Source organism: Pteropus vampyrus, unplaced genomic scaffold, assembly GCF_000151845.1.
Source record: "Pteropus vampyrus isolate Shadow unplaced genomic scaffold, Pvam_2.0 Scaffold2, whole genome shotgun sequence".
NCBI lineage: Eukaryota > Metazoa > Chordata > Mammalia > Chiroptera > Pteropodidae > Pteropus > Pteropus vampyrus.
Window position 1 is genome coordinate 26169626 of NW_011888783.1, and position 16302 is coordinate 26185927.

The 16302-nt window shown below is 36.7% G+C and overlaps 1 pseudogene; it reads right to left on the bottom strand.

Annotated features, from left to right (window-relative positions):
* Nucleotides 1-14250: 14250 nt before the first annotated feature.
* LOC111739592 lies at nucleotides 14251-14366 on the bottom strand (annotated as a pseudogene).
* Nucleotides 14367-16302: the final 1936 nt, after the last annotated feature.

Here is a 16302-nt window from a genome sequence, read left to right on the forward strand (position 1 = left end):
CATCATCATCGTAAGTAATGATGATGATATAATTAGCAAACACAGCATTTCCTCTGTGTCAGGCATTGTTCTAAGTGCCTTTCAGATTTCCAGTCATCTAATACTCAACAAACCTCTGAAGAAGGTACTATTTTTATCCCTATTGGAGATCTCAGAAAATAAACCATATATAACAGCACTAACAAAAGCAAATATTTACATTTACATGGCACTACTATTATGAGTGCTTTACATTATGAATGCTTTACATTAGTATTCATTTATTCCTTATATAAACCCTATGCTGTTTATACTATGACTCTCTCTGCTTTGCAGAGTGTGACTTCCAAGGTCAGACAGTTAGTAAGTGGTAGAGTTAGGATTTGAATTCAAACCCTTTCAACATTCTCTACATGCTCATCTACATGTACTTTTTTGAATAATTACTTTAAAGCAATCCAACATTAGGAACTGAAAAAGGAGGAAGTCTCCATATAAAAGGATCAGGACTAATTTATGTCCTATGAGTGAAGGCTCTGGAAGCAGGTTTCCTTAAGTATCAGCTCCACATTACCAGCTCTGTGACCCGAGGCAGTTTGCTTAACTGTTGTGTGTCTCAATTTTCTCATTTATAAGAAAGGGAAGAGTCAGACTATCTACCCCATTTGTCGTTGTCAGGACTAAATGTAATAATGCATGTAAAAAGCATGTATTGATGCTTGAGAATATATGTGCTTATATGTGCTAAATCTTGCTATTGTTATGTTATTTTTCTTACATATTCTCATCCACAAATAATTGATAATGAACAGTTAAAGTGAAAAGGGGGCTGGCAAAATCTCTCCTGAGGAATTTAAGAAGTGGCTCAATCCCTTTTGCAATGGCCTTCAGCATTGCTGCAATGGATCTTTAGCAGTACAGCTCTCACCCCAGGCAAAAGAAGCCTCTTCCCATGTCCCACATCTTAGAGGGAACCTTGTATCACACATAAAATAAAGTCATTAAAGAATATATGGGTGCCTCTATCACTCGGTGATGCTGATCATTTGTTCTCATGCTTCAACACCATTCAAGACCCAGAGAAAGCACTTCTCTAAATCTGCCCGATGTCCTCAAAACAAAAGTCAGGTGTTCAAATGGCATGAAGATGTATGTGCTGAATCACCATCGATATGGGAGATATACACTACTTAGAGTTAGGGGTAATTAAGGTGTGGAAACACTTAGGAAAGAAAAAAAAATAAATGTATTTGTCAAATTCTTCCCCTTAATTAGTATGAACAAAATAGACTCTTATATGATAAAATTTCCCAGTAGTACCGAGAGTCTATTTTCTTGCTTCACTTCTTGTTCCAGTTTGTGGTTCCAGAAGTAGTTATAAATTGGTGCAATATTTGAAACATTTGCCCAAGGCTATAGAAATTCTGCAATGTTAAATAATTTGTTACTCAAATGTGCATGTATTTAGGTATAAACTTAAAATGCATGTAGCATGTAAAGAATATTGATTCTTTACATAACTGAATGGGTCTACACATTGCTTTAAGAGATGATAAAAAATGTAATATAAGAAACAGTTATGCACATGGTAAAATTAGAAACATTTTGTAATATTTTCTGTAATGATAACAATTTATCATATATGACTATTATAATGTTTGAACGAGATATGTGTATATTATTTATTTCTAAATCTATTGCATTAATAATTTGAAAATTCCTATTGCTATTGCCTCAGCAAGGTTTCTTCGAACTGGAACTAATAAAAATCTACTTAAAAACAACAATGAATCAAGACAGATTGCCAAATTTGGCATTATTGTCAATAAAACACAAATAATGTGAAAATCTTGTTTATAACAACAATATTAGAGATTCTATCAAGATTAAAGCAAGAAAAAAAATTTTATGGAATGAATATACAATAATTTCTGAATTATATGAGTGTTTATTTTATTTCCCATTCAAACATTACTGGCCTATTAACATACATGCACGATAAAAATTAATTCAGTCATTTTTGGTATTTTGTCAATCTCAGTTATATAAAAATTATAATTTGACGAATACTCAACATTTTTTAATCATTATGAAGATGTATTTGTCAAGGTAGGAGAATAGAATATATTTTAGCTAAGTGCTTTCTATTTTTAAAATAACTGGATGCATGGCACGTGGGCTCCCATGTGTACTACTGTCCGGTGCCCTGAAAACGTGTCGGGAGGAGAGCCTGAGGTCAAGGCCTGGGAGTGTGAGTTCAGAAATTAAATGTACATTCTCTTAAGAATGAAAGTTCATTGTACATCTAAAAATAACATCTTTACTCATTCAACACATTTATTCATTCATTCATTCATTCAGTAAACATTAAGCTCCATGCCGAAGATAATCACTAACTAGTGGGAAGACAGACATTTGGCAGTGCAGGATTGAAGATGTGCGCAGGTGTCACTTCTTCTGGGAAGCTTTCCCTGACCACGGGCTGAGCTTTCTCTGGGCTTTTTCTTTCCATTGTCCCTATTTCCATGGAGCAGAATAGGATAGCGAGAGACTTCCCTAAACTTAGTCAGAGAATCTGATTTTCAACCTGTGCAATCTTAGACAAATTAATCTCTTAGACTCACTGAAATTCAATTTCCATGCCAATAATGTGGAATTAAAGGGAACTTGTGCTGAAAAGTGTTGTTTCATGGACATGCACATACAAAGAAGAGACACATGTAAGATAAAGAGCCTGGGAAAGGTCATATTGAGGAAAGTACTCTTCAAATTGTAAAGGGCTATACAAAGGTGGAATAGTGAGATCCTTAGGATCCAGTTCTGTTTTTTCCAAGACTTTCTCAGCCTATAACAATTTACTCCAAGGCCGAGTGACCGCTTCTGCTCCATATGGTTAATGTGGCAAACTAAAGAATTTAGAGTGTCATGTGTAAACAAAAATATAAACGGAGCCACTTTAAAATGGAGCCCAGATGCCATGTCAGAGGTATTGCCCTTGCATGTCTTATATCTCAAACCTTTGGAGTGTTAAAACAGGACAAAGTAACCTTTGGACAGGGCCTATGCAAACTCGTGCCCCAAAAAACTGTTTGCAAAGATAACAAGAAAGCAGTTATGACTGCTGGACTGAAAATAATAACATTGTTTCGAGTTAACATTACTTTGTTATGTTATCTGCACCGGTAGAAATGCCTTCCTTCTACTGATGTAATTGTTCTCCTTCCCTTTCCCATAAATGCCCAGTGCCTTTATCTCCTGGTTGAAACACTATTTGGGCTTCTGCCTGAATCAGTGTGTCCCAAATAGCTATTCTTATTGATTTCAATAAATGTTTGTTGCTTTTCACTTTGAAAGGCCTTTTATTTTTAGGTTAACACATGAAATTATACAATCTTTCTCATGAATACACAATTTTCTTCATAGCATTGTAATAAAATATATAGCTGTGCTAATTATTTATATATACACATCTCAATTCTTTTTTTTTTTTTTTTTAAAGAGAATCCCTCAATAAACTTTAGGAGAGAGGGAGAAAGAGAGAGCAAAAGAAAGATGTTGTGTCTCATTTCTTCAGGTTCCAAAATGGTAATTCTAAAGCTGTCCAGGGATGTAGTAAAAATTTGTGTTTGGAAAAAAGCCTAATGAGCAAGTAAAAAGTGTTTATAAAACTAAAGGGAGTGAAATCAAGCTTACAGTTTAATAACTCAGCAGTCATACTACCTTTGTAAACCCAAAGGCCATTCTGAGTTAATTGTGCGTATTTCCTTTGTTTCCCATATGGATCAGTACAGAAAGGCTGGGATACGTTGTGGTAACAAATGTTAATGGCTTAAAACAACAAAGCTTTGTTTCTTGCTCACATAGGTTTATTTCCTTCTCCAGAACCCAGGTGACAGAGCATCTGTTCTTTGGAAGATTGCTGATCTCCATGGCAGAGTGAAAGAGAGGTCTGCGAGGTCCCATGTTGGCCTAGAATAAGTACATGCTCTGGTGCAGAAGTGTCACACATTACCTCTTCTCAAAATACACTGACCAGGAATGGTTACACAGCCCCACCCTGCCAGGGAGCCAGGGAATAGAATCCTACCATGGGCCAGAAAGGGGAGAAACAGAAATATCTGGTGAGCAGTACAAATGACGAGTGTGACATTGCAACTCACATGAAGTGGCAGTGTGAATCCCTAAAGTCAATCTGGCGTTGACCAAGGAGGCTAATTATTGCCTTGAGGTGACTCTTGGTCTCAGGCTGTCTTCCCTCATTCATCTTCCTCAATCTGTTCTACTAAAGCCTGTCATTCCTTTGTCAGAATTTACTACTTATGCTAATTCTAAATAATTTTGTGTTCTCTTTTAAAATGCAAGTAAACATCAAGTATACTATAATTTTGTGTGCTCATCTGATGGTTTTGGAGGGCTGGTTGCTACAGGGCTCTTAAGTGTGAAAGCACTTTAAAAAAAAAAAAAAGACTAGAGCCCCTTTCCATGAAGGGAGAAAGGCGTCTGAAAGTAAGTCAACCACGTCAATATATTGTCCAGAGTGGATCTCAACCAATGATGTGGGAATATATAAGACTGTGCACTATGTACAGCTATACAGTTGCCAGCCCTCAAGCAGTCACTGGATCCATTCTTATCCATTGAAGGAACCAGGCTTCAGGGCCCCAGGTTTGGGATGCTTCTTACACTAAATGACAAGATGACTGCTGAATTGCAGATTCTCTGGTCCCCAATATGAATGGAATCTTGCTTTTTCTCTTTTGGTAGATGTTCAAGAACTAAAATATCTTTCTGTCTGAACATATAAAATGCTCCCATTATCTTTAAAAAAATCTTAGAGAAAAATATTCTAGGTTGTTTTCTAATTATGCAATGAAATCGCTCTCAGTTCTGGTATGTTGGTTAAAAGTCAAAACAGCTTGTATTTGAATACAGCTATACACATTCAACATTCAAAAGCTGTTTTCATCATGATAATTAGACATTAAATTATGATTTATATTGTTAAATACTGATTTGGAGTTAACTAAGTAACAGTCTGGAAATTTAAAAGTACTTTAGGATATAATGTTATAGTCAAGTGTCACATTTTCTTTTTTTCTCCCAAATTTAATGCATTATTTTAATTTGCATCTTAAAATATTATGAATACATAAAATGTATAAGTAATACAAATAGCTAAGTTACAAAAGGATTTTTTTTTAGTGAAAAGTGTTTCTCCTATCCCTTTCCCCAATTCCTAGAATTTTCCCCTCAGAAATAAGAGCGATTTATTGTGTTTCCTTTCAAAGATATTCTATATTGCTATGAATTTTCAAGTGTGTGTGTGTGTGTGTGTGTGTGTGTGTGTGTGTGTGTGTGTGGTTATTTGTTTGCTTTTATGCTTCGTTTTTCACTTGGTATATCTTGAATATGTTTTCCTAGCACTATATACGGAGCTGCTTTATTCACTTAACAACTACATAGTATTCCATTGAACTGATCCATCATGATTTATTTACCTGGTTCTCTATCAATGAATATTATGTTGTTTCAAATCTTTTGCTATATGGACAATCCTGGAAATGATATTGTTATATTTAAGTATGTGTGACTTGACTGTAGACCATAATTCTGGAAGTGGAATTGCTAGATCAAAGTCAGATTTTCTTAATAGAACTGTCATTAGCATGAATTAAATTTTAAACGATATGAGAGCATAAAACTGAAAAAATTTTTTGCCAAGACTAAATATTTGTTCATGCTATTGTCCAACTCTGACCTAACAGTCAAATAAGACCTGGTTCTAGGCCTCAAGGGACTTAAATACTGTAGATAAAATGGCAGCTATTTTGAAATTATGTATTTTGAAAACTATTCTTACATTATCCTCATAAGATTTGTTTATCAACCATAAAATTGACTCTAAACAAGGTATTTAAATGTTCCTATGTACATATCTGGACTATGAAAATTTCTTAACTGTGGAAAATTGTTATAATATTTCTCCTTCAAAAAGAAATGCATTTTCACATAACATTTTGGTAAAAATCTCACCAGGAGTAATAGCATCAAACCTGTCTTGGAATTTCATAAATATTTGACAAAGTCAGAACAGTGATGTGCTTTTTTCACTGAGAACTTCCTTTAACCTGAAAATTTGCTGCTCCAGACTTCCAGAAGATAACTGGACTCTTTAGAAAACCTCATGTGATTAGGGATGATTAACAAAGCCTTAAGTAACTTCATGGGAAGATGTCACAATTCATTTCCTAGAGCAGCACAGGAAGGGTTAAGCTATCAGTCTTCCCTGATTATTTCATATCACTTGTATAAGATTGCTAAATGTCAAAAAGTGTTTATTTTTTTTTTGCTAACAGTATAAAACTGAACATACTGTGAGACATAAGGTAGCAGGTGTCTTGGCTCTAAACTATCAAGTCTGTGGGCATTCTGTTATAACAGGTGCTCCAAAAAATTTGAACAGATTTTAACAAGAACTCAATGGGCTTTTTAATTAGCCTGGTTATTCGGCATGTGTAAAAAAGCATTAGGTATATGCTTAAAACATCATAGGGTTTAAAAAACAAATGCTTCACATAGTCACTTTCTCTTTCTGGCTTCTCCTTGCTTTCTGCTATTATATTTGATGTATGTGTTTCTTTTATCACAGAATTTCCTCCTAGAAAAAGCAGGAACATCACAAAGAATGACCACAGATAATAGTAATAGAATAGGAGATCCAAAAAACTGTTTTGACTGTCACACAGATACTCTGTATACTTTTAATAGAACTCAAGTTTGGAACATATTAGAAGGTAGCCTAACCCTCTCTGTAATAGCTTCTTTTAAACAATTCATTTGTCCCGTAAATTGACAATTAATCAGAAGGACTTTTTACCAATCTCTACAATTTAAAAAGATGAGCTCTTACTTGGGATCCATATTTAGGATTTTAGGGATAAATAACAACAAAAACAAAATTCTATCTATATTTCAGTTATTTTTTTAGGTCGTTATGTTAACATAGACATTAATTTGAGACTACTTATTTCCAATTGTTTTATGTGCTAATGTTACATTTGATCTATGTATTCAATGTTAGAGCATTAGTTTATTTATCAAAAAATTATTTACTGGAAATCTATAATGTTGAGTGTGTGTATGTGTGTAGCATAGAGGAATAAAACAGAGTTCCCAACCTTAAGGCACCTAAAACCTCATAATTTATAAAGTGGAATGTATTCAAAACTCTAATAGTATAGGGGGTTGAAAGGATGGGGATATTTACATTTGGTGAAAATAGGGCGTTTCATTGAAACAGATGACATTTGATCTTGGTCTTGAAAGTTGAGTAGAATTTTGAAGTCATGATAGTAGCTAGCATTTGGGAGTGAGTCTACATTACAGGCACAAATAAAAGTATATTAGGTCATAGAGTCATCAATTTTAATTATTGCATTTCGTGTTTTTTTTTTTTAGATATGCAGATGTAAGGTACACATTTGTTTCAAGTTAAGCAAATAAAAAGTTGCCAATTATTGATTGCTCATAGTGTGCCAGGTCTTTCACCCATTTTGCCTTACTTGCTGTTTACAACAACCTTGTGAGAGGTATTATTACACCTGTTTCACACATAAGGATGTGTTAAATAACTTATTTAAGGTCATGTGATAAGCAAGTGGTAGAGTCAGGATATGACTCAAACACATCTGGTGCCCAGGTACATGCATTTCCCTACAGCATGACACTCCCTCAGTTTTAAAACTAGAAGGAATCTTTGTATTCTTCTTGTGGATATAATTAATGTATTTTATTGGAGGTGCAAAAATTGGTTCTTAGAGGATGTATTAGATTCTATAGAGAAACAGAACCGATAGGATAAATTAATAGATAATATAAGAGGAGAGTTATTATAAGAATTGGCTCATATGGCTATGGAGGCTGAGAAGTTCCACGATCTGCCGTCTGCAAGCTGAAGAACCAGGAAAGCCGTGGTGTAATTCAGTCTGAGTTTGAAGGCCTGAGAACCGGGATCACTGATGTACAATGTACGAGTCAGGAGAAGATGAATGTCACAGCCGGATAAAAAGTAAAGAGAACACATACACCTTCCTCTGCCTTTTTGTTCTATTCAGACCCTTAACGGGTTGGATGATGTCCACCCTCATTGGTGAGGGCCATCTTCTTTACTGAGTCTATGCATTCAAATGCTAATCTCTTCCAGAGATACCATCACAGATACACCCCAAAACAATGTCTTACCAGCTATCTGGGTATTCCTTAGCCCAGTCAAGTCGACACATACAATTGGCTAAAAAGTACTATTTATGCATAAAGCACAGATATACATACAGTACATACACAACATGCAGCATAACTGTAGCATTAACATTTTATGATGGTAGGTGATTGGGGAAAAAGAGTCTAAAAAGGTTGCTTGGGGCGGCGTGACAAGGATCAAAGGTTGAGCAATACTGTTCTAACTCAAGCTTCTTCATGTTACAGGGAACAAATGTGGAAAGTCAGAGAGTGAAAATGACCTCCTAGTCACATAGCTGGTCAGTGGTGTATATGCATATAATTACTTTAAAAAAACAACAACACTATTTTTAGCAACAAAAAGGCATAAGAACCCTTTATCATGTTGTCAAGGTCAACAATCTCCTTATAATGTCTTCGTCTTTAACTTGATTTCTTTCTGGTCTGCGGGTGGGTTTATTTATGCTGTCATCTCACCCTTATGCTATAAATAACTAAATTTGACTTCTTGGAGGTCAACAACAAGGAGTGAGCTGACCCTGGGGTTTAAAGCTGGACCCTAGAATGTATATGGTTCAAGCTACTGTGTTTTGGGGGTACTCAAGAGCTGTCTACTCATGCGCTCCAGCACCCAACATGTAGTAGGGCTCACAACTGTGAATGATGCAGCAGCAGGAAGAACAGGCTCAGAAGGACTGCGAACCGTCTGTCTTTCAAATGATTTAAGAACCGTATTAAATTCATTTCATATGGAAACAAATGACACTGACTCATTTGCCAGCTGTTGGACATCTGCTTATGCTAAAAGTGGCCCGAGGTCTTGAAAAAAGGTTGGGCACTCAGCAGAGCTCTTATCTTGGGGTCAGGTGCTCTACTGGGTCTCAAATTCTGTTACTGTTAGTGCACTGAAAAGCTGCACCCTTAGCTTGTTGGGGTCAGACAAGGGGTTTATCAGTAAGGAATAAGTATGACATGGCCTTTAAAACAGTTTTACTTACATTCTTCCTATACTTTAACACACAATTTATTAATTTGTTAAAGATAAAATATTTTTTCAACCTATTGACGTGATCCTATTACATTAATTTTTGTGTATGTCATACTTTTATATATCTCCCACCTCCATAAGAATATAATAAAATGTTTTCTTTCCACAATCTGCCTTTTCCATTAACCAATGGTATTACATTTTTGAGTATCCTAGAGGTTTTTTTAATTTATGTTTATAAAGCAAAAATGAAAAAAATATTTTTTGTAACTATAACTATAATGTATACCCTGTACCTTTTTTTCAAATAATATTTTTTGGAGATTATTCTATATTGGTACATATAGAACTTACTACTTTTTTTCTTAACAGCTGCATAATATTCGGTTATATGGAAGTACTTTCCTCTATTTAACTGTATTCTTGATTGACTTTTGGGTTGTTTGCAATTTTGTGCTATTAAAAGTAATTCTGCAATTAATAATAATTTATACGCATTATATTATATGTGTTCAAGCATATCAGTAGGCTATATTACCGAACATGGCATTTGCCAGGGCCTGGAGTATATATATGTGTGATGTTGATAGTTTTTTCAAAATTACCCTTTCTAGGAAGTATGCCCTAATTTGTACTTACACCAGAAATGTTATGAGTGCCTGTTTCTCCATAACCTTGTCAAGAATGTCAACAAAGTTTTAAATTTTTTTTGCCAATTTGAGAGGTAAAATAGTAACTCAGAGTAGGTTTAATTTTCACTGCTCTAAGTTTGAGGAAAGTTGGGCTTCTTTTTATGTGTTTAACCTTTTTATAAAAAGTATATGAATTGTCTGATCACATTCCTTCCCATACTGAGTTGTTGATTTTTTTCCTTATTGATTTCTTAGAACTCTTTATTATAAAGTCTCTGATATGAGATTACAGATATTTATTCCTATTTGATATCAATTACATTTAATATTGAATAATTAAATATAAAATTTTATTTAAAAATTATATTAGCATGATGAATCAACATTGAAAAAGATTGCTTAACACGATTCCTCACACACTATTTAATTTCTCATATTAAAAACAAATACATAGGACACTATCAAAAATAATTACATCTATGAAAGAATTGCAACATCTCATTTAGCATTCCTTTATTTGCCTTGTATCAGAAAAAGAAGCCTGTTCAGAGTACCAGCTACTTGTGCTAGGGTAGAGGTAGTTTTGTCATTTATTTGGCAAACGTTCATTAACAAATAAATGACAGATCTAGAGAAGTCCAACTTTCTAAGCCTACTTCTTATAATTAACTGCCAATTGACCAAGAAACATGAGAAGTTTATGTTTAGAGCTTGGCAAAAAGTACCTAGCATTTAAGGCTTGAAAAATATTTGTTTATTGTTTTTAAAACTTGTCACTGTCATTACTAGAATAGAAAGGATTTCCATTCTTGGCTGGTATTCAAAGGGCTCAGCTAAAAACATGGGCTGGCAGAAGTTTTCCTGGTTTATCTTTATATATTACATTGAACTGTATGAAATTGCCATTTTATAGGTCAAAAATGGTTGACTATCAGCAGTTTTATATGGTTCAAACGGTATTTGAAAGCCTTATGTAGTTAGAGAATATTTAGCTCTCACACCAAGAGGCTCAAAGCTTTCAGCCTTCTGGGCGGACTGGAGTTCCTAGTATCCTCACAGATCTATTTGTAGGAAGGAGCTTGTCTGTAGGGTATGTTACAATTCTCCTGCTGGAAGCTAGGACTGCAGTATTCAGCAACCACCACAAGAGGGGGCATTTCTCTTGGAAATGTGAAGATTCTGAATAGTTTTCAGAATAAGTGAAGGCTGAGGCAGGCAGGCTGGGGGTGTGCCACCAGGGCAGTAGTAAGCATTGTACGTGAAAAGAAGCGGTGATCATAAAGCTCGATTGTACGTGTGATCATAGTCTATCTCTGAGGAAACCTCATCACTTTTCTACCCAGCAACCTGGCATTAGTAATGTTGGGAACAGGCAAGCCAAAATGAAGGGAGACCACATTGCTGGCCTAATAGCTGATTTGGTAGCCAGAATCAAGACATCAAAAATAACAAGCAGAAAGGGTTGAAAGGGCACCTCTCACATATTAGAAAATATCAGCTGCTTGGTAAAGCTCAGGATGACATAAAATATATGCAGCATTTGCCTGTGGCTCCACACGTCCCTTTCTGAAATTCTCGGTGCCTTGCTAAAAATGCAGTGCATGCTGGCAACAGGCCCCATTAGCACAGATGTTATATAGGCCATTACATTAGGCATATTATGCAAAAAAAAAAAAAAAAAAAATTTCTTTTGTATTGCCACAGCTGTTAGTATCTTTAACTCAAAGACTGTGGAGTCCTTGATTAACAGAGGGCTTGTCCTTTGATCGGCTCTGAAAGTTTTCTCTAAATGAGAGACACTAGGCTGCTCATTTCCTTGCGCGATGCCACATGGCAAATGGGTGCAGAACAAGGGGAGTCTGCCTTTCCGGGTTGGCTTTTACAATCAAACGATTGACAAACATTGCAACAGCCAAGCCCCCTAAATGAGAATATTAAGTGACCCCAAAGAAGTGGCTCAGCTAGAGGCATTTTTATTAGAAAACTAAGAAACAGTAAAAGAGAGAGACTTTATATGACAAATTATGGCATATTCTTCTGACAATCTGACTGATAGCAGTCCTGACCAGCCTTCATTGGCCAGCATCAGAGGTCAATCAGAATTCAGGGTTCTTGGATTCATCTAATGAATTGGTATAACTTGATGGAGACATAATAAGCATGTGATTTCTTTCCCGTACCTCCCTCTCCCCAAATCTGCACAAATATCTAAGTTAACCAGGGGGCTTTTTTTTTTGTTTTTGTTTTTTTTGGTGTTTTGTTGGGATTCTCTCTCCTCCAGCTCCAAAACAAGCTGTCGTGTTTTTCATTTTTTATTCTGAGATGGAAACATGACTGTTATGTTAAAAATGTGAACTTCCCCTTGTTATTGTGGATAGGCATGAAAATAGCTGTTCGATCCCATGCATCAAGTGAAAGCTGCCCTATCTCACCCTAAAAGGAAGCAACTTCTCAGTAAAGCTGGTGCCAGATTGAGATTCCCAGTGCATCTCAAGTGAATTACCATGTCTATAATTTTCGAGAAGAAGATGGCAAATAAACAAAGCCAAGAAATGTAAGAAGGGTGACATTGGGCCAAGCTTTGGTAAAAGGCACATAATTCACTTCTGAGATAATGGCTGGCTAGACTGCCCTGTTTTATTTCTAAAAAAAAAAAAATGATTTTGTACGTGAGCCGTGCACAGGGAATTGTCGATTGTCCTTGGGGTTGTTTTGAGTCTTTGTAATCTTGCAGACTGTGAGTCTTGGGTATGTTGTATGTATTTTCTACAAAACTACACGTGGAAGGAAACATTTTAATATATTGATTTGGCATAATAAGTGCTTTGTAAATGTGTTTTTAAACCAATGAATTAAAGAGGATAGTTCTTAAGGAACTCTAGTATATATAGCTTATAAAGTGCATCACAATCATAAATGTAATAAATAAGGATTGAGATGTAGATGGAAAAAAGATGGTCTCTGTTGGGGAAAAGTGTGTGAGTATGTTGGGGGGAACAGCCGGTGTCTTCTTTTAGCTCAGAACCCTTAAAATATGAACTGTGGCTTTCCTCTCCTTATAAGCCCCACTTTAATTTCTAGAGCAAAGCAAAGGAATAAAAATAAGAATTGGAAGAAGTGGAGAGAAGAATTTACTAGGGTACACAGAGGGTGGGGTGATGAAGAGACACCCTTGGAGTATCCAGAGGCTCTAACTTTAATCCTTTTCAAGAGATTATCTGACCACATTTGTTCACAATGGGGTTCTAACAGAGAAGGGGAAGAGCCACTGCTTCTGTAATAAAGGCCCACCTGGGGCCAGAGTGTCAGGGTTAGAGTCCAGGTGGTTGGAGTCAACAGGTGCTTTTCGTTATTCTAATTTAGCCCTCACCTACAGCCAGGACTAGCAGACCCTCTGTAAGCATTCACCACTGAGAGGGAAATAGAACATCTGGACTTCTATTTGCTTTTCTTATCTTGATCTTACATTTTGAAGTGACCTTTTGTTCCAGTTCCCTTGAAATGGAAACAAGTTTTAGTTCAGGGCATTTCTCTGTAGTTATTTGTATCTCACAGGAATGTAGGCCTTCTTACAAGGAACTCAAGAGTTTTAGAAATTCTCAGGTCCTCTTCACCAGGATAAGCTATCTGTGTCATTGTATGCATTTTCCAAGAAAACTCGGATAAAAGGGGAGATGAGTGTGTTCTTTCCCATGATATAACTCATTGTTAGATCACCATCATATTCAAAATCTTATTAATTTTCTAGACAGGAGGTAGGGGAGAGGGGGGCGGCTGTTTAACATCTTGTTCATTCGTTTTGTGGGCCAAGGTGATCCTCTCTTGGATGCTAATGAAGAATACTGAGACCCTAGATAGAAATGGGATACAGGCTCGAGATGCCTATAAACATATCTTTTTATCTCTAAGTAAATTACAAAGCCTAAAAGTGAATCATGTTCCACAGCAGAGCTGTCCTTAATAGAACTCTTGTGGGGACACTATCTCATAAGTGTTTCACACTCATGAGGTTTCATGCTCAACAGTCAGGCCAGCAGGGTTCCTCTCCTTGGATCTACCACTGAGACTGCGCTTGTCATTTAGGGCCAGATTCTAAAATCAGTACATGCCATGGTGTTCAGGCAGCACAGCCACACATGCACATTGATGGCTGAGGTAGGCCTCTTGTATGTTAGAGAAAGGGCTCTACTTGTATATTCTCCATATTTATCTGGCCAATTGCTTTGCATTTGCATAAGTCAGTTTTTAGCATCCTTCCACCATCTATTTTCTAAATGTTTTGGGATTCTTACCTGATGTAAAGTTACTACCCCAGGAAGAGGAGAGCCTGCAGAAAAGTTGAGGTCTCATATATTTTCTTCCTTTCTTCCTTCCTTCCTTCCTTTCTTTTTTTTTTTTTTTTTTATTATTTTATGCCTACAGCACCTGGTCTTTCTAGGTGGTCTCCCATCCAAGTACTAACTAGGCCCAACTCTGCTTAGCTTCCAAGATCAGACATTGGGCTTGTTCAGGGTGGCATGGCTGTAGACCATAGACTGTGGCTCCACTGGACCTTCTGAGTGTAAAGCAGATGTGCTAAATGCTACACTGTAGAACCACGTCCACTCATGTATTTTCTAAGGAAGATGATAATGTGTTTTCATGAAGATCCAGTTTTTGGAGGCTTTAGTAAGGCTAGAATATTTGTTCTCTCTACTGAGGGAAACGAGCGACACATGGGGCATGGAGATGCTTTCTGGTGTCACAGGGACCAGACCCAGAATATGAAGACTGTGGTTCCTTTAAGGTCTAGAGCGTTCTAAGAGGAATCTGAACTAATGAAGCTTCCAGGTTACCTTCTCTAATAACCTAGGATGAGAACAGGACTGTCTTTGCCTGAAACTCTCCCTTTGCATTGGCCAATGTCTGAGCTCTGGCCTCCGCTTGCTCTGATGTCAGGCCCCTTGAACCCATGTCCTACTTAGCTTGACTAACTCTAGGGCAACTAGTTGTCCCAAACTGTTCAATCTTCTTTGACTCATGCCAAACCGAACCCCTGTGCTACCCAGAGCCACTCTGAGTAACTTTCTCTCCCCATTGCCTGCTTCAGGCAAGGCTAGCAGTTTGCTTTCCTAAAACATGCTTCTTTTTCTTTTGCTATAGTACAAACACACATTGTTCAATGTTAGGAAAGATGATATTTGAAAATCAAAACCTAAAATCTGTTGGACTAGGCAATGCTTTTTGTTCTAGATGGGAACAATAAGTTTAGCTGGCCAGCTGAGAATTCAAGGCGGGCAGCAGTAGTCTGACACTGGAAGGTAGGATGGCAGATGGGACCAGGCTGGGCCACAGTTCAGTGCTGACATTGGCCAGCTGGAGCAAGGGTCCTAATAGCTACTGGGGGGAACTACGAGGACTCAGGGCTTCATCTGGAGCCTGAGGCAGCAGCTGATCTTTATTCCTGGTCACCCAGGTCTTCTTTGATTTATCTCAAAGGCCTAAATGAACCACCAGCACAAGTTTGGTTCCCTTGGAGGAGAAATCCTAAAACAAAGCATTCTTGGTTTCTGTATCTAAATGAGAGTTAAGTCAGCTCTTGACTGCATTAAGCTTCTGTGCAGTCCGATTCCCCAGGAGAATGCCCGCCTGCCCTGACCCCTTCCTAAAGGAGTAATTAACATTAATTTCTTACCATGATCCAGGCACTAAGGTATTTTGCACATGTTACCTCACTAAATTCAGTTCTACAACATTCCATGAGTATGTATTATTATCACTATTTTACTATTAAGGAAATTGAAGGTCAATGAGGTAAAATAACTTACCTGATATCACATAGTAAATAAGAGGTGGAGCTCTGTTTAAACCCAGATCTGCTGCCTTCTAAAACTGGTCACAACTCAGAACAGGAAGAGATATTCTCAAACATTAGCTGAGATTATTTACACCAGAAAGGTTTGTTTTTTTTTTTTTTTTTCAGCCGCACACATATTAAACACGCAGAATTCCTTCAAATAGAAAATATATTAGTGAATTTCAAACATTTCATTTTGCAAAAATCACGGTATGCTACTCTACAGGGAAGTGCCTTGTTGCATAAAGCAAGCTACAACTTGCAACTTTTGCATGTCTGTTTTCCTGGCAATGCTTGAGAATGTTTTTTCTTCACTTAATTACTTTCCATCCTTTTATTTGAGTTGCTTTATCTGTCATTTCTCCATATCACCATCTTAATTAAGCTTTTCAAATATGATAATACCTTTACACAAATTCTTAAGAATATGCTGTTTTCACTACTAGGCTATTCTGTTCTAGAAACAGAGAAATAACAAGTAATCTTGGATTCAAGACGAGGTTTTGAAATACTGGAAAGAAAACGCAGAAACTCCAAAATAACTCCACCATAAACTCCTCCCCTTCCCTCCCACTTCACAGCAGCCTCCTTTTCGGGTGGCCTTGCTGGCAGGAACCAGTGCAGGTTCC